Source organism: Symphalangus syndactylus, chromosome 5, assembly GCF_028878055.3.
Source record: "Symphalangus syndactylus isolate Jambi chromosome 5, NHGRI_mSymSyn1-v2.1_pri, whole genome shotgun sequence".
Taxonomy (NCBI): Eukaryota; Metazoa; Chordata; class Mammalia; order Primates; family Hylobatidae; genus Symphalangus; species Symphalangus syndactylus.
The window spans coordinates 91,692,755-91,717,844 of NC_072427.2; the positions used below are offsets into that span (position 1 = coordinate 91,692,755).

General features: G+C 42.3%; 1 protein-coding gene across 3 annotated transcripts in view; it reads left to right on the forward strand.

Annotated features, from left to right (window-relative positions):
* Positions 1-25,090, forward strand: part of ERG (ETS transcription factor ERG) — a 271,808-nt gene that overhangs the window by 23,849 nt on the left and 222,869 nt on the right. The window contains exon 1 of one of the 3 annotated variants that reach the window (XM_055279702.2): positions 6,086-6,190. The exons of the other annotated variants lie outside the window; for them this stretch is intronic. The gene's annotated coding sequence lies outside the window, so the exon portion shown is untranslated. Of the gene's footprint in view, positions 1-6,085; positions 6,191-25,090 lie in introns of those variants that run through there. 3 annotated transcript variants of the gene reach the window in all.

The following is a 25,090-nucleotide window of genomic DNA, read 5'->3' on the forward strand; positions in this document are numbered from 1 at the left end:
TGCAAATTTATTTTGTTCTTGGTATTTAAAAATGTTTTTTATGTAAATGCTACTCAAGTTTTGATAGTTTCATTGTTTTGTTTGCCAATACATTTGTTCAAATGACATACAGTGTTTTTAGCACTTTGCTATCAATTATGGCTGCAAAACTGTAGTTTATGGCTACATAAACTATAAAAATTTGTATATGAGGGATTATACTTTCAAGTAAAATGAATACAAAATTTTTTGGCTTTCATTTCTTCAATGTCAACTTCTTTGTCATCATTTGGTTACTGTGATTGTCACATTCAAAAAAGATACATGTTTTTCTGACCAAAAAGAGGCCATCAATCAATCAATAAAGGTTATAAATACATAATACTAATTTGACTTCCCTTATTTAGCCAGTAATGTTAAACTATAAATTTTAAAAAGCATAATTAACATTTAATTAATTAAATGTTAATTATTTTCATAACGTGCTTCCCTTTTCTCAGATTATGAAAAGAAGTTATGAAAATAAGTGCTTCCCTTTTCTCAGATTTTCATATACTTTGATTTATCCTTGACAAACTGGCCTTAAAAGGTCACATATTGTAATGTGGCCCTGCCAATGAGTTCCCAAATGTGAGTAATGCTGCAGTGTCTGAAGTGGTCTGCACCTTATTTAGGGGAACTAGAGCACTGAGCTCATACTGATGTCACAGTGATGTCAACTTGCTCTAAAATTTTACAAGCCCTTCTTACTTTCTGTACTTCTCTCATCATGGTCAGTCAACATTTTGCAAAATGGCACTGGTCTATGGATTACACTCAGTACCACTGCTACAGACTATATTATGGTTTGCAGGTGGCTCAGAATTCAGTCCTTCAACACTGAATATTATTATCATGACATTTTAAGAAAAATGAGTGTTGGCCAAACATGGTGGCTCACGCCTGTAATCCCAGCACTTTGGGAGACCAAGGTGACTGGATCACCTGAGGTCAGGAGTTCAAGACCAGCCTGGCCAACATAGTGAAACCCTGTCTCTACTAAAAATACGAAAATTAGCCGGGCATGGTAGTGGGCATCTGTAGGCCCAGCTACTCAGGAGTTTGAGGCAGGAGAATTGCCTGAACCAGGAGGCAGAGGTTGTAGTGAGCCGAGATCACGCCACTGCACTCCAGCCTGGACAACAGAGTGAGGCTTGGTCTCAAAAAAAAAAAAAAAAAAAAGAGCTTCAAGTATTATTTTTATTATAATGGGCTTTTTAAAGCTGCTTCAATGAGTTTTATCTCAGATTAGATTATTCTAAATACGCACCATCTCGCCAATCATGTTGATTAGGAAGTATCTAAGTAATTGAGAATGCTTCGCCTTCAATAAAAAAGCTAGTGTTGTATCCTGGAACATGTTCAAAAATAAAGTCTTGATGTGAAAATGAACATAGGATGAGATCCTGAGATCAACTGTCAGAGGTCAGGCTGGCTTGGGACTTCTTGGAAGCAGCACCAGGCTCTGTGTTCAAGTTTGAGGAGTGTTCTGCCTTCTGCTGTTGTGACTTCCTGCAGTTTAAGGCTCACTGCTTCACACTCCTGGTCTAGCACCTTGACAGAAAATGTTCCCTAAGGGATGTTTCAGCCTCTTTCCTGGAGAACAAGGCTATGAATAAAAGAGGAGGCCAAGTGGGTAGCATTTTAAAGATCAACGATTCTTAAAAACTAATGGTACAATGAATACCTGTTTAACAAACCTGCATGTTCTGCACATGTATCCCAGAATTTAAAGTAAAATGAAACAAAACAAACTAATGGTGCAAGTAGACCAAATAACTCTGTTCTTCAAACCTTTACCTTTAAGAGGTAAATTTCTGTATTTTTAAAATTTTGTATTCTTCCGTCACAAGCTTGTAATGCTGAAGATAAGTATTCTGTGTATAAGGATGAAATGAGTCAGCACTTTTTTGAATAGTATCTTTATCTTTAAAAACTACAGCTTTATGCCATGTGGTTTGGATAGAGTCTATTTCTAATCTAAAAAAAATTCTCAAAGGATGAAGGTGGGTTGATGTGTAAAATAATGTACTTCTTCCTCAAGCAGTGATGACAGCATGTTGTCTTTTGGGACAGGATAACAGGAATTTAATATTAATATATATTTTTAATTTCATACATTTATTCGTTCATTCAACATTCTGAAAAATAAATTTTCTATGTGCCAGATTATTTGCTAAATACTGGGGATATTAAAATAATAAGGCATATTCTTTTTAAAATGCTTATAGTCTAGTGGGGGAGATAGCCACATAAACAGACAACTTTAATACATTGTGATAAGGGCTAGGATGTTCCAAGTATTATTCTAGGTGCTTTACATTTATTAAAATATCTATTCCCTACCACATTTGCATCAAGGGAGTGCTTATACTATCTCAGTTTTACAGACAAGAACATTGAGACACAGGAAGGTTAAGTGTCCGAGGTCATATAGCCAGTGAGCGGTGCTGAGATTCAAACCCAGGTGGTCCCATCACAGAACCTTTTCCCCAGCCCTACACTGTGAACGGAGGTGGACGGGAGCTCTGTGGAGACACAGAAGGGGTGTCTCACAGCAGAGCTGGTGCATGAACTGTGCCTAAGGGGCAGGCAGGAGTTCGCCGGGATGAGTAGGGAGGAGAGTTTTTTTATTTTTTATTTTACTTTAAGTTCTGGGATACATGTGCAGAATGTGCAGGTTTGTTACGTGGGTATACATGTGCCATGACGGTTTGCTGTACCTATCACCCCGTCAGAGTATTTGTCCTAATGCTCTCCCTTCCCTTGCCCCCCACCCACCCCCGACAGGCCCTAGTATGTGATGTTCCCAGGGAGGAGAGTTTAAGTGGAGATTGCCAGAGCACGCAGCCAGGTGCTTGGTGCATTGTGGAGACAGCCAGGGCTTTGCTGAGGCTGGACCATGGGATGGGTGGCGGAGCATGGCCGGGGATGATGTAGAAAGTAGGAGTGGGGACTGCCAAGTCATGTGGTTGGGCTCACAAGGAGCTCTTCTTGAAGGCTTCACATATAGCCTGAAGGGTGAAGGCCGAGATGCTTTAATAAATAATTTCACTATTCCAAATGGAAAACATCTCAAGAATGTTCTTATTTGATATGTGGTTACTGTAACTCTGGGATCTTTAAAAAAATTATTGTAAAACATTAGCTTGGGAGGAAATTATGAACTTCAATTTTGTTTCATCAAAGAAATTGCAGAGATGGCCCTGAAGAAATCTAATGGCTGACTGTTAGGTATTGCCTCGTTTCTTTCTGGAATGATGCTTCCCATGGGTCAAAGGCAAGGGGCCCACGTGCACAGATTCATTTTAAGTTCAACCCCTGCTGCGCCGGTGGCAACCTTCGCCTCACTTACATGTTTGCTGTCAGTGCTGAGCAACTTAGGTGCTTCATTTCTGGAGGGAGGAACTCACTCTGAGTCTAGGACCTCATGCTCTGCTACCAGGACGCCTGCAACAAACTAACACACACATGAGCTCTGTTGTATGGTGTGACTGGAAAATATACTCTGTTATTCCAGTGGCAAAACCTCCTACACTGCCAGATGGGGCAAAAAGTGAAATTGTGTTTTGAATTTGATGAAGATTTCAGAGGTAAATTACAAAAATCTTAAATTTGGCCAGTCTGCTCCATGTTTCAATCCAATATGCAGGGCAAGAGAAATGAATCTTGGTGTTCATTTCCTTTATGTTTATTTCATGCAAATTTTATGTGTATGTGTATGGTGTGTGCGGTGTGTGTGTGTGGTGTGTATGTGGTGTGTGGTGTGTGGGTGGAGTGCTCGGTATGTGATATGTGTGTGGGGTATGTGTGTGCTCTGTGGTGTGTATGCATGGTGTGTGTGTGTGTGATGTGTGTGTGTTATGAGCATGTGGTGTGTGTTTAGTGTGTGTGTGTGATGTGTGTGTGGCATGTATATGTGATGTGTGTGGTGTGGTGTGTACATGATGTGTGTGTGAGTGGTGTGTATGTAATGTGTGTAGTGTGTATGTGGGGTTTATGTGTGATATATGTGTGTGTGGTTTTGTGTGTATGTGGTGTGTGTGGTGTGTGCATGCTTTGTGTGTGTGTGGTGTGTATGTAATGTGTGTGTGTGTGATGTGTGTGTGGTGTGTGCATGATGTGTGTGTGTGTGGTGTGGTGTGTATGTGATGTGTGTGTGTGGTGTGGTATGGCTGAGCATGTGGTGTGTGTATGGTGTGTGTGGTATATATGATCATGTGGTATGTGTGGTGTGGGTGTGTGGAATGTATGAGCATGTGGTGTGTATGTGTGGTGTATATGTGATTGTGTATGTGTGTGGTATGGTGTGTATGTGATGTATGTGTGTGGTATATATGAGCATGTGGTGTGTGTGGTATGTGTGTGGTGTGGTATGTATGAGCATGTGGTGTGTGTGGTGTATTTATGAGCATGTGGTGTGTGTGATGTGTATGTGTGTGATGTGTGTATGTGACGTGTGGTGTGTGTGTGATTGTGGTGTGTGTGGTACATTTGAGCATATGTATGTGGTGTGTATGTGCATGGTATGGTGTGTATGTGATTGTGTGTGTGTGTGTGGTGTGTGTGGTATGTATGAGCATGTGTGTGTGTGGTGTGTATGTGTATGGTATGGTGTGTGTCATGTGTGGTGTGTGTATGTGTGTGGTGTGTGTGGTATGTATGAGCATGTGTGTGTGTGGTGTGTATGTGTATGGTATGGTGTGTGTCGTGTGTGGTGTGTGTGTGTGTGTTGTGTGATATGTATGAGCATGTAGTGTGTGTGGTGTGTGCTGTGAGTGTGTGTGTTACCTACTGATGTTGAAAGAGACCTGGGCTTGGCACGGCAGAGCCCTGCTTTCTTAGCTATGAGCCGGCTTTCAGTCCCCTCCACTGACTTGGCCCGGAAAGCAAGGGGGCTCTATTTGGTGAGTTGCGTTTACACGTGGAGCATGAGAAGGCCCACATTTGGCTAAAAAGAGTGCAAATCTAGTCCCCTGCTGAATGAAGGCCTGTGAGGTTGTGCACTGCACAGTGGTGCCTGAGCTGCTATCTGGCAGCACGTGGTCACCTTTCCTCCCATGTCCTGGGACAGCTGGGGCTGCACCTGGCCATCTGGGTAGGACTCAGGCTCCTGCAGGCTCCCGGATCAGGCTGCCTTCCTGAGCAGCTGCGTGTGTTTACCTGGAGATCCGAGAGAGCCTCTGTCTCCTGTAACTTCCCAGCCTTGTGTACACAGAGTCATCTCGGTATCAGCCATTTTTTCTTCAGAGCAGGTTTTCATTGCTGGAAAGGCATGAGTGGGGACTCAGGGGAGCATCTAAGTAGAGTCTGGAAATTACAGTGGTAAGCATTTTTTTTTTTTTTTTTTGAGACGGAGTCTCGCTCTGTCGCCCAGGCTGGAGTGCAGTGGCGCAATCTCGGCTCACTGCAAGCTCCGCCTCCCGGGTTCCCGCCATTCTCCTGCCTCAGCCTCTCCGAGTAGCTGGGACTACAGGCGCCCGCCACTATGCCTGGCTAATTTTTTGTATTTTTAGTAGAGACGGGGTTTCACCGTGGTCTCGATCTCCTGACCTCGTGATCCGCCCGCCTCGGCCTCCCAAAGTGCTGGGATTACAAGCGTGAGCCACCGCGCCCGGCAAGGTAAGCATTTTTGTGTATTGCCTTGGGCTGAACTTGCATAGCCCTCTGGAACTCTCTTAGGCTTGGTGGCCTGATTCCTATGACGGAGACTAACCCTCCTTTCTGGAGGGATCTGCCAGAGGAGATGGGTTTTATTTTTGTATTAGTCAGCTTTTGCTGCAGTAGCAAATGGCCTCCAGAAGTCTCAGTAATTTATAACAGCAACCACTTGTTTCTCACTCAGAGGACTTCAGGTCCCTGGAGCTCTGTCGGACTCAGCTGGGCCTAATGGAGGTCCCTGTGTCTTTTATTCTGGGTCCCAGGTTGAAAGGACAGCAGCTCTCTGAGGCATGCTCTTCTCATGGCAGCAGGGAAATGGCAAGGGGCAAGCAGAAATGCATGATTCCTCTTCAAGTTGCCACCTGGAATGGACACACTTTCACTTTTGCTCACATTTACTGGTCAAAGCAAGACACCTGGCCAAGCCCAAGGTTCCTGGAGAGGAAAGTGCGCTCTCTACTGCCAGGCAAGCACAAGTCACAAGATGACGTGTGGAGCTGCGTGAAAGGAGGTAGGCCATAAGAGTTGGGGACAATAATCCACACTAATCTGCTGGAATTTATTTATCACAGAAGGGGGTTAGTCTGTTGCTTCCTAAGTGATCTCATCCCATCCCGTGGCTTCCAATCCCACCTATACCGATGACTCCCAAATAGTTGCATTCCTAGGCTTCCCTTCACACTCAAATTCCTGTATCCAAAATTTTACTTGACATCTTACTTAGATACCCAGTAAGCATCTTTGAAATCCTCCAGTAGTTTGAGTTCTCTCAATAAATGCTGAAAACTGGTGGCATCATCCTTAACTTTTTTTCTGGGAAGCCGTGAGGAAAGTATGTCTAAGGTCCTTCTTAGTGAACAAGGCTGTGCTTGAGAGGATGTCTAGAAGGGGCTTCCAAACAGATTCTACTTTCCAAGATGTTTAGACCTGTCTTGTTTTAGGACTAAATTTACCAGCCTGCTGCTGCAGAACCACTCTGCTCCCCACCACCCTCGTGTACTGGGAAACTTGATTTAGCCTGGTGGAGAGAAAGCCTGTCCTTGGGTAACAGTGAATGTAGAGTCCACGTTTAGGCCTGCATCTTTCTTTCTCCAAAAATCCATGCGTTTCCCACTACACAAATGTCATTGATAATACCAGCTACTCATGGCATCCTTAAAATCTTGGTGATGGGGATATTTTATTGGTTAGGAATCTCTATTTTTAAATGTATTAAAAAAATTCCATTCCTTACCTGTGAGACAATGTAAGCTGTGAAAGTAAGTAAGACCAGTGTTCTTTTTTATTGGTCATGTTCGGATTATACTATTGCTCCTTCCTAAGCAGACGAGCTGGCTGCGAGCCTGCGGAGTGTGCTGGGGATTTTGCAGTTAGAAGCCAGAAGTCAGGTTTGGCCATCACACATGAGTAGGAGGGTTGAACTGGCATTGCTTTTAGTCCTTAGAGATGTGAGCAAGAGCAAAAGAATAAGTCATGGCTTTTCTGTTGCATAACCTCTTCATCCCCCCAACCGAACCAAACCAAACCCACACCAGCCATATCAAACCAGATCAGAACAAAGAGCCAAACAGCAGAAGACACTTCCTGAAGGCACTAGCTTATGCTGAAGAAATGCGATACGGATTTATGGACTCTCTGTATCTAACACTTTAAATGTTGATTTACGGAGGAGTCAGAGCCCAGATATTCCGACCAAGTGCAGCACTTTAGCTTGGCTGGCGTTCTGTGGAGTTTCAACGGGATTTTCACTGCATACTTTCCCATTCAAATGTGCAAAGCATTTCGAGTTTGAATAACACTAAGCACATTCAAGATTCATTCAAAGTCTGCAGACTTTGTCAAGTATCTTCTTTTCTTCTGGGATTGATTCAGGCAATTACACCATAACCTACATGTTTTCTTCCTCTTTTGTTTATGTTGGTATTCTCATAATAACCATGATGAATTATCTTCCAGGGTAAAATGAATGCTCCAGGTACTGGAAAGTGATGACAATGATGCTATATTAAGCCACAACGCCATAAATTCACAGATGTGACAATACACTGAGGTGTGGCAATAGCTGACTAGCTAATTTATGAAGCCATAAGGCTGGTAATAAATTCTGGCCCTATAAACAGTGTCAGGCAAGGTAGGCTGAAATATAATAAATTCACCAATACATTGTGAAGGGCCTCCTGAGCTATCCCTGTTAGACAGAATCTCAGAAAAGTGATGCTTTTATGATTGCTAGATCTCCTGTGCCATTTTTTGGGGGTCTTTAAATAAACGACTAAGGGCCACAGTTTTAATTAGCTGCAAGGCCAGAGAGTGAAGTAGGCTAGGATCACAGTGAGATCAAATAGGGGAGCAGGAGGGAAGAAAGAGGGGAGGGAGCAAGAGGAATAGAGGGAGAAAGATGAGGGAATGTCTCAGAGAAACACATCTCATGTCTTGGAGAAATAACATGCCCAAGGCTCCTCTCTGGCTCTCTGATACCAGGTGTGTGGGCTATAATTCTAGACTCCATCGACTTGTGAAGCTGAAGCTCTGAAGTACATTCAGCTTAGTATCTGGACTGGCTGGAGCATGGGGAAGGAACTCGGTCTACAGGTAGAGTGTGTCGTTGACACCATCTTGGAGAAGTCAGGGAAGTGGATGGTGGTAGGTCACAATGACTGAATTTGGCTTAATGTGAGCTGTCTGACAGACCCAGTGGTCTTCCCACTGAACCCGGCTTTGCATGACCCTGGTTGAATTGCATCTACTTAATGTTTTAGGTCCTTCTCCAAGGACTAACTTTGATTTATTGAGCACTTGCTAAATTTTCAGAACTGGGTTCTGCCCTTTAATGCTTAGTTTTCCTAGCAACCCTGGTAGGTAAGTCTAATTTTATTCTCATTTGATAGTTGATGAAACAGAGGCACAAAGTTGTGACTTGAGCAATGTCATGCTGCTAGTGAGTGGTAGAGGGGAGCTAGAACCCACATGGATGTGACTAACCTCTGCTCACTCTGTCTCCTGCCCCACAGAGGGTGATGCTGAGAGGTCCTGAATGTCACCATGTTGTAAAGGAGGCAGTGCTGTTGCTGATGCCATTGACAGAATGGTCACATTACCTACAAACCATTGCCTTTCTCTAGAAGAATCCTATTCTCAAGGAGTTAGTATTAGCCGTTTTGTTAAGTTCTGTTTTAAAGTTGTTCCCCATCCCCCCACCTCCCTGCCAAATGAGAGAGCTTGCCTGCTCTTGTCCACTTAGGGACCTTATAGTTATGGTGTCTTAAGATGTTACCAACCAAACCTTTTGCTTTTGGGGCCAGAAAAGCTCTGTTAGAGTCAATCTGCTCTAAGTTACTTTGTGATTCTCACTCTGTGCCACTTTACCCTTGTCAGTTGTTATTTTAGGGGCATGCATTGTTTTACCAATTAATGATCCTGATCTTCCGGTTTTCATTTTTATCTTTCCTGAATGCACCTGTTCGTTCCGAGATGATCATCTGCCCTGTTTCGTGACAAGGCTGTTTTCACCACTCAGTGCCTCTTAACAGGATGGTCTTGCTCCTTGCTTGGCTGTCAACTTCTCACTGGGGCTGCATTCTTCCAGATTATTCTGGCTTAGTCTTGCTTTTCCGGACTCTTCTACTTTCTGATCCTACTGCTGATGGTCTGGAAGGTTCTACTCTCCCCATTTCCATTGTCAAGTGGGCAAAGTTGTAAATGGTACCCCACGACACATGTGGGCTTGGGCCTATCCCTCATTCACTCTTTTAAGCCTCGTCATGCCAGGTGCTGCTCCAGGCTGGCCTTGTCCTGCCTGGGGTATTTTCCCTCTGTCCTCTGTTGTCTGAGTCAGTGCCACTGTGGGGTAAAACAAAGGCCTTCCCTACCTTCCTGCCCGGAGACAGATTCCATTTAGTTCTTCTTCAGCAGTGGACTCTAAACAAACCCTTTGGGAAACAAAGACAACAGATATGAACATGACATATCAAATATCAACAATGGGATGGGGATGGTACAGAAACAGCAGGACATCTCTGTACCATCTAAATGAAATAGAAACCTTTCCAGTGACTTGAATTAGTACTTGGAATGGAAATGAGTTCAGGACTTGTCCTGTTTCATGTTCAGTGAATGTTATATGAAGCGATGAAGGGGTGAGGAAGAAAGGTTAAGCAAACAGAATGCCTACTATATTTATTTATACTTTAAACACATCCATTAAGACCCTTGACAATGAAAGCATGGATAGAATTTTAAAGAACATTTTGAATTTATTAAACAAAGTGTTCTCCTAAATGTCAGTCATGGACTTTAGTGTGTGGAGAATTCCCAACCTTGGGCAGGTCATCCGCCTGCCCTTTCCATGTGGTTAAGAGGGAGGCTGAACACATGGGCTCATTTCAGGATCCTCCTGGAAGTCCATTTTGGATCTGTTATGGTTGGAGGAAGGGCTGGAAAAGAAAATGTGCCTCATGCCTGAGGTGTGTTTCCCCATGAGCAGCTCTTTCCAGAAGGATTTTTTCATTAAATTGTTAAAAATTGAAGTCATATTTATGGTGCCATCAAATCTTAGAATTGGAAGAAACTTGATGTCATCTCTGTCAAAATTCATGAGGGAATAAATGACATTTACTAAGACACAGCCGCATTATTACGTTATCCCTTCGTGGAGGTCATTCAGAGGTTGGGTTTGGAGAGGCAGCATATGATGCAATTCCCTAGGTCTCTCTGCTAGAAATTCAGGCAGGTAATTTTAGAAGATGCCATATCCCTCAATATATTTTCATGCATAGATTAATTGTAGGTAAGAGTTACATCACATTATTTACTTTGGGAATCTCCAGGGAATTTCTTGATGTTCTGACTAGTAGCATTGTTGGAATCTTTTGGCTCCAAGAAAATTTCAGCAATCAAAACTGAACTGTATTTAAAATAAAGAGCAAGCCCCATGGACGAAGGGGCATCTTAGATGGTTTCCACCATGGGACTTGGAGGGCATTTCCTCCAGGTGATGCTTAGGATAAAAATGAGGTGGGGGAGGGTAGACTTCCCTGCCTCTTAGAGGTTGAGTGTTTTCTGAGCAGACTTATGGTCAGTTTCTTTCTGCATCCTTGTCCAATCTAATCCAATCCAGTCCAGTCCAGTCCAGTCCAGTCTAGTCCAATCCAATCCAATCCAGTTGAATCCAATCCAAACCAATCCAGTCCAACCCAGAAGTCGTTTACAGACCATATACCGTATACCTGGAATAGTGCTAGGTGTTGGGAAGGCACTGTCTCAGTGTTCACAGTCAAGTATAGGCAACAGTCCATGCTCTAATGTCCCTCTTATCTATTCTTTTTTTTTTTTTTTTTTTGAGACAAAGTCTTGCTCTTTCGCCCAGGCTGGAGTGCAGTGGCGCAATCTCGGCTCACTGCAAGCTCCGCCTCCCGGGTTCACGCCATTCTCCTGCCTCAGCCTCTCCGAGTAGCTGGGACTACAGGCGCCCGCCACCACGCCCGGCTAATTTTTTGTATTTTTTAGTAGAGACGGGGTTTCACCGTGGTCTCGATCTCCTGACCTCGTGATCCGCCCGCCTCGGCCTCCCAAAGTGCTGGGATTACAAGCGTGAGCCACCGTGCCCGGCCCCTCCTATCTATTCTTATTCATGAAAACATTTTTTTCTGAATCTCAGTTCAAAGGTATGCAAAATTATTGAGACAAAAATAGCTTTGCATGTTAATAATAGCCCATCATTTATAAATCATTCATTCACTAGGTGCTTTGCCACACACACAGGAATCCCAAAGATCAAGATGGGTATATTAGTCCATTCTCATGCTCCTATAAAGAAATACCCAAGACTACGTAATTTATAAAGGAAAGAGGTTTAATTGACTCACAGCTATGCATGGCTGGGGAGGCCTCAGGAAACTTACGATCATGGTGGAAGGGGAAGCAGGCACCTTCTTCACAAGACAGCAGGAGAGAGGAGAGTGTGTGAAGGAGGAACTGTCAAACACATTAAAATCATCTGGTCTCATGAGAACTCACTCACTGTCACAAGAACAGCATGGGGGAACTGCCCCCATGATCTAATCACCTCCCTTTCTTGACACGTGGGGTTTACAGGTCCCTCCCTCAACACTTGGGGATTACAAATTGAGATGAGATTTGGGTGGGGACACAGAACCAAACCGTGTCAATAGGTGTGACTGCAGTGCCTGAACCAGAGAGAAGCTGTTGCTGACTCTTGGCAGCTCCTGAGAGCTGACTGTATGCATCTCTTCTCAACTCTGCATTCAGTGACATCCCATTGGTAGCTTGAAGTTGACCGTAATGGGAGTGTTCACACCATGGAAATTGGCAGTCAGTACAAACCAGGGCTTCCTCCCCAAATAAATGATTTTTCAAAAACCCTTTTGTCAGCACACCACTGCCAGACACTCTAAATAATAATCACTCTAATAATCGTCAGCTATCATTTATGCTATGCTTCTACATACTAGATGCTTTACAGACTTCATCTCAAAATCTTTATAGCTACCTCTGAGATGGTGTCTACTGATTAGAAAAAGGTCACAAAACTAGTACATGTCAGAGCCAGAAACAGAACTAACTCTGAACTGAAGAAAGCTCATGATTCTACCCTTTGTGCTTTACTGCCTCCTTTACTCAAAGACTTTTTCAAAGCCCCACGCTTGCATTTTTTGAGATGCCTTCCCGCCTTCATCTAAGGGAATGGGACTCAAGAAATTTTAGGCTCCATGACAAGTCAGTTCACATAACATTTTGTTCAGATAGCCATTTTATTCAGTGAGGTAATTCAGTATCTCTCAATTTATTTTATATCGTCTCATCTGACATTTTATCTATTGGTGAGGAAGCAGTGAGTTTTGAGGGCAGCACTGGTATTGCCAGTTTAATTCTAAAGGCAGTTTATTTGCTTTAGTAAGGTGAGGAATTAACTGGACATCCATGGTTTTGTGGTGACTTTCTGATTCTTGTTGTACTGAATAATAGTGTCTCTAAGAATCAATTTGCACTGGCCTTTTAATAATAAGATTGTTATTATTATGAGATCAGCTGTTAGGAAACTGCTTGGGATGGGATTTGGGCATCTCAGGCAGTGATATAATCTTTGCCTTAATAATAATTAAATACCTAAGACTGCTGATACCTCACCTCTGATATACACTTATGCATTTGTGCTGAGTAGAGCTGGACAATCTTGGGCTTCCCCCCAGAGGGAGAGCCTGTCCCAGGAGTCTCATCCAATGGCTGACGAGAATAATACCTTGGCCTTGGGACAGGATATTTCCCCAAAGGAGGGACCCCCTGCTGAGGCCACGCTGACCATGCTCTGTGCTTTCTTCCCAACTCACCAATCAGATAAATCGGCCTTCCTCCCCACACGTGTGTTTGTCTTGCCTAAGGAGAGGCCTGGACCTGAGCAGTCATGTACCAGTCCAGGGCTCAAGGAAGCCATTCGTCCCCAACCCAGTCCCCTTCTAGCCACTGCCTGCCACCTTTGCAGGTGGTTTCATCTGCGTGGTCCCAAGGATGGAAGAGGTAGGAGGGTGTCCCTAAGAAGAAGGGCAGGTCAGAATTTCCCAGAAACCCAGAGTAGATGTCTACATACATCTCCTAGGCCACAACTCCCTCTCATGGCCACATCTTATAAGGAAGCCTGGGAATGTAATTTGTACCTGAAGATATTGTGGCCCTAAGCAACATTGGGATTCATTGTAAGAACTAGGGGAGAATGTGTATTGACTAGACATTAATGCTATCCAATGTTCTCCCATACTTTGACATCATATTCCTTCTATGGGCTCATGGAAACAACTGTTTCTCCTACATATAAGTTATGGGGAGGGAGGAAGGTGCTGCAAAGGTCCCTGGTCTTTGGCTCTGAGTCAAAGCGCTTAGCTTTTAGCTGGTGCCCTTCCATTGCATATGAAGCCCGAGGGAAGAATCCCCTCTGTTTGCTGAGCCTTGGCTTCCCCAGCTGTTCAACGAGTGGAGTGGGATGATCTCCAGGGTTCCATGCAGCTCTAGAAGCCCATGGTGCTGTATTTCTGAAAGACTTTTACTCAGAGGGTGGGATGCAAGGGATGAGGCCACTGAAGTCCTGAACTGACCTTGTGTCCTGAGGAGGCTTGGTCAGCAGGACCTGGGCAGGGGCCGGCTGAGGAGGGGGGGCCCAGCCTGTGGTTGGTGTGGGTGGGGTCCCCTTCTAGGTGGGAGATTTCTTTGTCTTTTGGAAGCTAACTGCACATGGACATAAAGTCCCTTCTTTACCCATTGTGATGAGGACGAATGGAGCAACTTCAGGCCCTCTGTCCCCCTACTCTTACCCGGACAGCAGACTGTCCACTGTCAGTGGTGTTGATTGGAATGGATCGGAGGAGAAAGAGGGGGAGAAAACTGAGTCAGAAGCCTGCTTGCCTTCACAGCTGGTGGCGAGCACCAGTCTGCAGGTGTTACCTGCTGTCATTTGCTGATGTCTGCATTTTGGGGACAGAGCTATTTGGGAGAGGGCCCTTATGTTCTCATGAAAACGATGAACAACCTACTGCAAACAAAGGAAAAGAACGTCATGATTTCTATAGGGACTGCTTTTCACACTAGTTACAATGTGGTCGGGGGCGTGCTTTAGTGACTAGCTGTGAATTAACTCTCTGATCAGAGTGTTAGAGGTTTCACAGTCTAGTCACTTAGAAGGCATATGTCAACTGTAGACTGGAAAGGGGCCGCTTGTGCTAACTTTCATTCAGAAAACTATGTCCGACTAAAGATCAGTGATTTCTTTTTTTAAACTCACAGCAGTGAAACTGCTTGGTCTATTTGTGACTTTACTAAATAGTCTTGACTAAGTTTATGATGTCTGTTCACTTCTTCCTCAGATGAACACATTCCTCCTATACTGATCCAACTATGTGCTTAAAATGTAGTTTAAGAGTGAACATTTTATTTAAACTGATAAGAATCAGCAAACAAATGGAGAAGAGTTAGGATTTCAATGGGCCCTGCCTGTTAGTAATATACATCTACAAATCGTTAACATGGTTTGCAAATATCTGCTGCTTAGAAATGTCAAAGAAAGGGCCGGGCGTGGTGGCTCGTGCCTGTAATCCCAGCACTTTGGGAGGCCAAGGTGGGTGGATCACGAGGTCAGGAGATCAAGACCATTCTGGCTAACATGGTGAAACCCCATCTCTACTAAAAATACAAAATTAGCCAGGCATGGTGGCGGGTGCCTGTAGTCCCAGCTACCTGGGAGGCTGAGGCAGGAGAATCGCTTGAACCCAGGAGGTGGAGGTTGCAGTGAGCCGAGATGGCGCCACTGCACTCCACCCTGCATGACAGAGTGAGACTCTGTTTCAAAAAAAAAAAAAAAGAAAATGTCAAAGAAAATAATTCTAATGGTTCCTAGTTAGTTACTGTGTTTCATTTTTTCCTCTGTTTTTCATGAAGGCTTATAATGCTTCAGATAAAATGCAGGATAGAGAAAGGTGAGGGGGTATTTTTCAAGACATATTTAGGATTTAATATGTACAGATGCTCTTGATATAAAATACATTTGTTCATCACACATAATTTTAGCCTTTCAAAAAATAAACATGGCATACAGGACCCAGTATAATGATGGAAACTGGAACATATTTTAAAATCAAATAAAATGTCAAAATTTTATTAATATGCTTTAATCAAAAAGCTAATCCTATTACTTTATTTCTAAAATAAGAAAGAAAAAGGGGAAAAAAAGAAGAAAGGTAAAATTAATGTAAACCAGTAACAATTTTAGAAAGCTATTTTTGAGGAAAATGTTAAGGTTCATTTCAATGGAATGGTAAAGGTTTGTAAACATTTTGTGACTCCTCTTTTGTGAACTGGAACGCATCACATTCAGGACGTCGCTGGATCTTCAGGACATTCTGTGTGTTTTTCACTTGGCCAACATTTGCTGCAGTCTTGGGAATGTCACCCACATTCTTCCTCCTATTTATGAGCTAGAGCACATATAACTGACTTGACAAAAATGATTTAAAAGGTCTCCAACTAAATTTAGTTTATTTTAGATCACCATATTGACTCAGGAACGGAGCTTCGCATGAACCCCCCGCTTTTTTTCCTCCTGCCCAGCACTAAGTTTATAAACCAGAAAACAAAGATCTGCTTTCACCTCCCTTCTCTTTTGTCATTTACTTTTCGAATTCCATTAACAAACACCTATTGCCTGCCCACTCCGTGCCCACCCCTGTCCTGGGTGCCAAGGATGCAGTGGGGAGCCAAACAGATGAATGTCCCCATCCTTGGGCAGGAAACAGACTGAAAATAAGACAAATGGGCAAAGGCCTGCTGTGATGGAAATAAATGCTAAGGACAGAAAAATCAGGCAGAGGCAGCAAATGGAGAATGTTGGGGGTTAGGCTTTTATAGAGTGACAGTCATGGAAAGACTGACATTGGAGTGAGGGCCTGTGGGAGGTGAAGGGGGAGCCGGGAGCTATCTGGGGAAGAACATTCCAGACACATGGAACAGCCAGTGCCTTGCCAGTTGCCTTCTGAGCTTGAGGAGCGGCAGGGAGGCCAGGGCGGCCAGATGGAGAGAGGGGAGGAGCGGAGATGAGGTCACAGAAAGAGGGGCCACGTGATGAAGGGGTGCTGCCAGGCCCCCTAAGGGCTGTGGGTCTGTGTGATGGGAAGCCCAGCATTGGCGGGTTGTGAGCAGCGGGAGTGATGTGATCTGATGGATGTTTTCGTTAAGATCTTGCTGATTGCCTTGTGGACAGTAGTTTCGAGGTTTGAAGCAGGGAACATGGGAAGCTAATATAATAATCCAGTTGAGGGGTGACGGTGGCCTGGACCAGGGACGTTGCAGTGGAGGTGGGGAGGTGGGTGGTGACGGGGGCATGTGTGTTATTCTGCATAGGGTTTGGATGCGTGGCACGAGGAGAAGAAGTGAGTCAAGGGTGAAGCCCTTGTGTTGGGTCTGAGCCCCTGGAAGGGATTACCTCTGTGTTCCACCTTCTGCCAGTCCTGCTGGTTTGTGGATAGCAGGGATTGCTTCCCTCCAAGGCAGTTATGGTGAAAGCACATGGGAAGTGATGAGGGCTCTTTTAATCTAAAACTTCTTTTCCCCTCTGTGTGAAACACTTTCTTCCTCTTTTTCAATCTCCCCTCAAGCCTATTCTTGTTGTCCTTGGCCAGTGCGGTGAAGCAGTTCCTTGCATTGTGTGTAGGACCTCGCCAAGGATAGAGAGAGACACAGCGTGGGTTGGTGTTGCATTGCATTAGACGTGGCCAAGATGCACAGTGCAGCCCATGTGGTCACAGGAAGGAGGGGTATTATTCCGTAGGTTTCCTTTCTCACACCACAGCACAGAATGATTGCTCAGATCAAACATTCATTGTCCTTAAGCACTGGTACAATTGCATTTCAATCTCCCCTGCTTCAGTCTACACTGAGTTTTCATTGAGACTTTGAGGAATCCAAGACCCTCTTGCTAAACACACACACACACACATGCACGTGGACTACTAGTATCAGGTTTACTAATGAAAGAGCTGAATGCAGAGAAGTGGATGGATGTGGGTTCAGTTGATCTGTGGAAGAGGGAGACTGAGGCTGGGCTCTTTACTTTCTTGGATGGTGAATGTTGCCATTTGCATAGAAGCCCGCATGGCAGTGAACCAACAGTAACCTTGAAGATGTGTTTCATCCACCACCCTTGAACCTATTATGGCTCAAGCTTGGGTATTGGTTTTAGGAATGTAGCATTGTTTCAGGAAAACATTTTAGTTCTTTTTGTTTTCTGGGAAGCTTTACTTTGCACAAGGGCAGTGGAAGAAACTGAAGTGCATATTAAGTGCCATCCGTTACTTGCTGTGTGTTTGAATAGTGATCGCAGCGTTGCTGTGTTAAATTTCAAAGAACCTGTGAACCTGAATCTCCCTCCATCCTTCCCTCGTGGCCTCTTATCTCTCGCCACTCTAAAGGCACCAGCTGCAGCTGGTGCTCAGAGGAGCAGAAGCCGTGTTAAAAATGGCTTGAAGCATTTAAGTAACTTTTCTCCTTTAATTCTATTTATTTGAAATATACAAAATTCGAGTCATAATAAAATGAAAAAAGCCTTTGACCAAATCCAACACACGCTAATGCTTGGTTGTATTGTCTTCTGAGTCTTTTTGAAGAAACACAACTTACAAATAGAGTGCATGATTCATTTGCATCCTTTTCTTGCCCAGTGTCTTCCTCTTCCATTTGGTATCCAGAAATGGGTGTGTTTTCTTCCTGTCCACGCGACTGCTTTCTCTGCCTGTATACAGCGCAAATTTCACACATACGCATGTGCACCTGCACACATGTTTATTCTATAAATGTGTTTATAATTTTGCACATATGGTGTTATTCTATACATATCCTTCTGCAAGTGGCTTTTTCATTCAAGGTTGTTAAGATTATCCATATGCATACAAGGAGATTGAGTTCGCATACTGATTTTTGTGGTGGTTTGGTTCTAATTATTTCCTAATTTTCTTTGATTGTCTCATAATTATTTTTATTTTTTTGATTTTAAGTCTTTTTTTTTTTTGAGATACCTTTGTTTTTTCCAATGTCGAGTTATTGTGGTGAGGGAGCGTGTTGTGTGGATCTTCATTCTTTGAAATTTGTGGATACTTTCTTTGGGATTTACTATGTCATTTTTAGAAATCTTCCACATGGGCATGAAAATAGTATGTATTTTCAGTTTGGTTCAGGTTCTCTTAATGCCTGCTAGATCTAGCTGGATCGTTGTGTTTTCAGATCTTTGTATAAGTGGTGCATTCAACAAATTTTCCTCCCCTTTGCCTTCATCCACGTTTGGACAGATCTCTGTTTTACATCCCTTGTTACTATCTGGAGTAGATTCAAGAGCTTTCCAATCTCCTTTAATCACTTAAAAGTCTTATCTGGTCTAATAAAATCCCTTACATGGATTGTAGGTTCTTTTACCATCCCCCTGTCCCCAACAAAGACACTGACAATGTGAGATGATGGGTATGTTAATCTGTTTGACTGTAGTATCACTATGTAGTAATCATTGTGCTGTGTCTATGTATATCCAGATGAGTATTTCTAAACATCTTGTTGTATACTTTCAATAAATATATACAATTTTAAAACCCATGGAAGATCTTACATGATTCTACCCTTCTTCCTCCCTAAATTGCCTCCCAAGGCATGGGGGATGGGCCATGGGAATCTGGAGGGTGAGGTCTGTTTCATTATTTGTACCCACCCCTTTGCTCCCACCCCGCTGGTTCTGGTGCACCTGTATGTGGGGTGCATAGAGGGTGAAAGAAATTGTCTGACTGCTTCTATGGTAGAAGCTTGGCTGTTTCTGTGTGTCTGACACTGTCCTTCCAAGGCCCACTGGGTGGTGGTCCATATGTGAGTGGATCAGGGAGTCCTGTGGGTTTCCCTTGAGTGGAAAACTCATTTGGCCTGATTTCCTCTGGGCCCTCAGCTTACCCTGGTGGCCTCTGCTTGGCAGGAAGCCTTTGCTGATTCCCAAGCCCATGTCCTATCAGGAAGACACTTGGTTCAAGCCTCATTGCTTCTCACATCCTATCCATAGGAAACACACCCTTGACTGTCCCTGCTGTTTGAATGTATGTGTCCTTCCAAAATTCATATGCTGCAACTTAACCCTGAAGGTGATGCTATTAGGAAGGTGGTGTCTTTGGGAGGTGATTAGGCCATGAGGACTCCACCCTCATAAATAGGATTAGTGCCCTTAATAAAGAGATTGAGGGAGCAAGTTCAAGTTCGGCCTTTTTTTTTTCCCCTTCTGCCCTGTGAGGAGACCCAGAATGGTCCATCTATAAGGAATGGGCCCTCACCAGACACTGAATCTGCTGGTACCTTGATCTGGGACTTCTCAGCCTCTGGAACTGTGAGAAATAATTTTTTGTTGTTTATAAACTACCCAGTCTAAGATATTTTGTTACAGTGGCAGGAATGGACTAAGACAGTCCTTGGCCTTTTATAAAAACTGGCTAGGGCCACTTCAGCCACCTCTTTATAAGCCTGAGTCCCCTAGTGATTCATACATATCTGTCTTCAGAATGTGGGGTCCCAGACACCTCCAAACCCTCAGCTTTAGGTCCTGGCCACTAAATGTCAGGCAACAGGTGAATCTCACAAAGCGTCCTCTGAGAATCATTGTACTAATTGCTTGTCTACTTAATCTAGCTGTTTCGATGAGAGCGACAACCTCTCTCTATAATGAAGGATTTTCTATTTCTGTTTATAATTCTGTTGATTTTTGCATATGTATTTTGACACTCTGTTGTTTGGTGCACACAGCTTCTGGAGTTTTATATCTTATTGATGAATTATTGCTCCTTATTACTAAGCATTGCTCATCTTTATCCCTAATAAATAATTTTATCCTAAAGTCTAACTTGTCCTCTTAGTAAAGTGGCTATTCCAGCTTTCTTTCTGTTGATAGCTGAACTTCTTTTTTGGTATGTTATGTCAGGTATAACTTTTTCAGTAAATGTATGTTAAACTTTTCTGTTTATTTATGGTTTAGATACGTCTTTCATAAACAGAGTATAACTAGATTTTTAAAAATCACCCACGCTGAGAATATTTATGTTTGACAAGTGAGATTAATTTACATATTGCATAAATTACAATATATACAAAATATATTTGTAGTTGTTACTGTCAACTTATTTTGTGACTTTCATTTTTCCTGACTTTATCAAATTTATTTATGCTGCCTATCCCAATCTACTGTTTTGGGAATGTTATACACTCTAATTTTAGTCTGGTTAGACTCTTCTTACAATTGTCTAATTATCCCTCACCTAACAAAGTCTGACATCAAGCATTGTTTCTACCCACTTTCCAAAGGATCCAAGGCCCTCTGACTCTGCTCCCCTACTTCTAGCTCTCAGGTTACTGTTACCTAGTTCTTTAGTTCTGCTTTGTTTTAGTAATGATTTCTAAAGTTCATCATTGCTATTATCTCTTTAATTGTATCGATGCTTATCTTGATTTGTCAACTCATAATTTTCTTTTTAAAATTGAATTTAAGATGCACATATATCAACTCATAATTGTCTTTGTTTACCTTTTTTTTTTTTTTTGAGACGGAGTCTGGCTCTGTCGCCCAGGCTGGAGTGCAGTGGCATGTTCTTGGCTCACTGCTAGCTCCGCCTCCCGGGTTCGCGCAATTCTCCTGCCTCAGCCTCTGGAGTAGCTGGGATAACAGGTGCCCGCCACCACACTCGGCTAATTTTTTGTATTTTTAGTAGAGACAGGGTTTCACCGTGTTAGCCAGGATGATCTTGATCTTCTGACCTCGTGATCCACCTGCCTCAGCCTCCCAAAGTGCTGGGATTACAGGCGTGAGCCACTGCGCCTGGCCTGTTTACCTTTGTATTTTGAATTTCATTTTTTTCCTTTCCAGGTTTAATTTTCTTTTTATTGAAGATATACTCTGATAGCTCTTTAATTAAGTGTCTGTAAGTAGTAAAATCTTTCAATCTCTCCCTCAACATTTCTTCCATTTACACTCACTCTTGAATGTTAATTTTGCCTGACACAGAATATTAGGTTGCCAGTTATTTTCCAGCAGCACTTTGAAGGCATTATTTTATTCCTTTCTGGCATCTGTTGTTGCTGATGAGAAATCTTGTATCCATCAGGTTGTTTCCTTTGTAGATAATCTTTATTCTATTCTCTGGTCACTTTTAATACTTTGTCTTTGATGTTTTATCGTGATAGACTAGATGTGGATTTAATTATGTTTATTTTGCTCAGGACTCTTTTTTATTTTTTTTTTAAATCTGAAGTCTCATTTCTTTCTCTAAAATCTGGTTATTATTTATCTCCAAATACATCTTCTGAATAATTTTTTTTTTTTTGAGACGGAGTCTCGCTCTGTCACCCAGGCTGGAGTGCAGTGGCGCAATCTCGGCTCACTGCAAGCTCCGCCTCCCGGGTTCATGCCATTCTCCTGCCTCAGCCTCTCCGAGTAGCTGGGACTGCAGGTGCCCGCCACCACGCCCGGCTAATTTTTTTTTTTTTGTATTTTTAGCAGAGACGGGGTTTCACCGTGGTCTTGATCTCCTGACCTCGTGATCTGCCTGCCTCGGCCTCCCAAAGTGCTGGGATTACAAGCATGAACCACTGCGCCCGGCCTTCTGAATTTTTATCCCTCATTTTCACTGTTCACTTGGACATCTTATGCTAGCCTCCACACTCCTTAACATCTCTTTCTGTTTTTCCTTCTTTCTAGGTAGTTCCCTAATTTCTCTTATCATTTTTGAATAACTAATTTTAAGATATCTATTAAATTTTTATTTCTGGAATTTGTCTTCAGTTATTTCAGCTCTGCCTGTTATTGATTTATACTCTGCTGCTTTTTATTATGGTTTAAATTTCTGTTTTTAAAAAGTCATTTTAAATTAACTTTATAGATGCTTTTGGTTTGATCTTTTATCCAGGCTGTTTGGGGTGCTAATCCTCAATCTTTTTGTATGTACTACATCTACTAAAGTCTACTTATTTTGGTTTTTTTCTTCATGTACTTTATAATATTTTCTTGTGAGCTTATCTTCAGTGGGGATTATTTTTTCTTTGTGAATTCTCTATAATGTAAGCTATGAAAGTATCTCTATAAAGTAGTTTTATTTTTGCTTCTGCTAGAGCCCTAGGGGTGTTGATGGTCATGAATCAGTTTATTTATCTATCTGTCTGTCATCTATCTATCAACCATCTATCTATACATCTAATCATCTATCAGTCATCTACCTACCTGTCTTCTATCAATTATCTATCTACCTATCTTCTATGTATCATCTATCTACCTATCTACTATCTGTCACCTGTCTACTTACCTACCTACTTTCCTGTCTTCTATCAATCATTTATCTATCTGTTTATCTATCTACCTATCTTTTATCAATCATTTATCTACCTAGCTGTCATCTATCTCTCTATCATTTATCAATCATTTATCATTTATCATCTATCAATCATCTATCTAATGACCTATCAATCACCCATGTATCTAGTACCTACCTACCTACTTCTATCAATCATCTACCTATTTACCTACCTACCTATCTCCTATCTATCTATTATTTATCTATCTATTATTTATCTATTATCTATCTATTATCTATTATTTATCTATCTATAATCTATCTATCTATCTATCTATCTATCTATCTATCTATCTGGGCTGCAACACACTATACAAGTAATAGAAATGTGGTTTTTATTTCTCACAGATGACTGTTTTTGCTGCACATAGCCTTAGGCCCACAGCGACTTTTGCTAGGAAAGGTTCCAGTCTTTGCTCTCCTGCTTCTCTTGGGTCATAAGCTGTGTCCTTTGTCCCTGCTTGGGCCTTGGAACCCCACCCGCAGGACTTACACTTGTGACCCAGATCCCTATGGGTTCCTGTGGATTCAGCTAGTACTTGCTAACTGAATTTCTTTCTTTGATTCTGGACCTTGGGGATTTCTGTTTTCTTTCTTTTGCCCTTGGCCATGTATATAATGTATGTAAATTCTTTCTTGGGGGTAGGGTGGATGTTGGTGGTGGTTAGATTTTCTCTAGCATTTCAACATACTTGTAATTGGAATAAGGCCTGATTGTCTCAGGCGAATCAACCATGTGGTGATTTCAGACTGTTCTTTGTGAAGATTATTTGTTGTACTTCTAGTGAAGTTTAGGGACAGCATGGGCATTCAGTGAGGGAAACCATTTTTTAAAAACAGTGGTTTTTGTGACCCCATGACAATGGTTACTGTGCCACTCCAAGATCACATTTTTAATATAATTTTGTATTACTGGTGTTGAAAGCATTTGGGGTAGTATAGATAGCTTTTTGATGGTTTAAAAAGTGGACAGAAGTGGGGAAGGAGAGAACAAAAATAGCTGGTATTTTGGTAGGAAAAACTGAAAATTCAGCAAGAGAGTAAGTCTACAACTGTGTGGAAGCTGGAAGAGAGGACAGATGGAGAAAAATATTTCATCTAGGAAACACTGAAGATTGTTTTAAGGGGAACCAGAGCAGAATCTTCAGTTAGAAAGAAGCAAGCAAGAAAAGAAATAATACGCCCTATAGTAAGTACACTTTCTGGTTAACATTTCACACTCCCAACAAGAGCAAATGGCTTGTAGATCTTGCAGCAGCATGAGGCTAATAGAAATTGCATGGAGATTTTTAAGTTGCTTCTATTCAAGCTGACATTATCAGAGAACGGTCCTTGAGTAAGGCTGAGGCCATTCTTCAGGACCTAACGTGGATATGCCAGTTGAGTTCGTACTTAGGACACAATCAGTAAAACTAACAATGTACACATTATACTGGTAATAAAAGAGCTAACATTTATTTGAATATTTTTGGAAAGGCATACTGTAATGTCTGTAGAGATAAATGTTTATGCTTTGGTAGGTAATTTAAAAAATCTATTATAAATCTATTATAATAACATTCACATGAAATTTCTTTTAATTAAAAAATAATGCTTTAAGGACATTAAACAATTATTTAAAAACTCAAAATTCCCCCAATTATACCACCTTGTGTAACTATCTTCATTTTACATTTGTGTATTATTTTTTCTTATTGTAATCATACTGTACATAATATTTTACATTTTCTCCTATTTATTCCATAATAAATATTTTCATGTATATAATAAAATTCTCATAATTTTGTAGACATTTTAGAATGGAGACTTGCTATTAAGACATAAAACTTGTACTTTTTTTTTTTTTGACAGTCTCCCTCTGTTGCCCAGGCTGGAGTGCAATGGTGCGATCTCGGCTCACTGCAAGCTCCGCCTCCCAGGTTCACACCATTCTCCTGCCTCAGTCTCCCTAGTAGCTGGGACCACAGGCACCCGCTACCACGCCCAGCTAATTTTTTTTATTTTTAGTAGAGACGGGGTTTTACCGTGTTAGCCAGGATGGTCTCAATCTCCTGACCTCGTGATCCGCCCACCTCGGCCTCCTGAAGGGCTGGGATTACAGGCGTGAGCCACCGCGCCCCGCCGAAGCTAGTACATTTTTTAAAAGAAGGAAATCAAGATGCCAATACGTGAAGGCATTAACAAAGGAGGAAAACCTCTATTCTCTAATTTCATCAGCATTTCAGCATATAAAGGACACTTTAACCTCCACCCCCAAAAATCTGAGGACATAGTTTTAAAAGAATGTGACTTCAGTTATGTTAATTTAGCATAAGACTACTGTTCCTCCACTTTCCTCCTATTTTTCTAAGGATGATTGAAAACCTTATCAGGGGCCCTTCTTGATCCAAGAACAAAGTCGGGGATTCCCTGGCCTGCGCGATATCTCGAGAGACTTACTTAAGGGGAATGCTGTTTGTGATTTTTCTTGCAAAATAGCTGATTAACTCAGTGAGAAG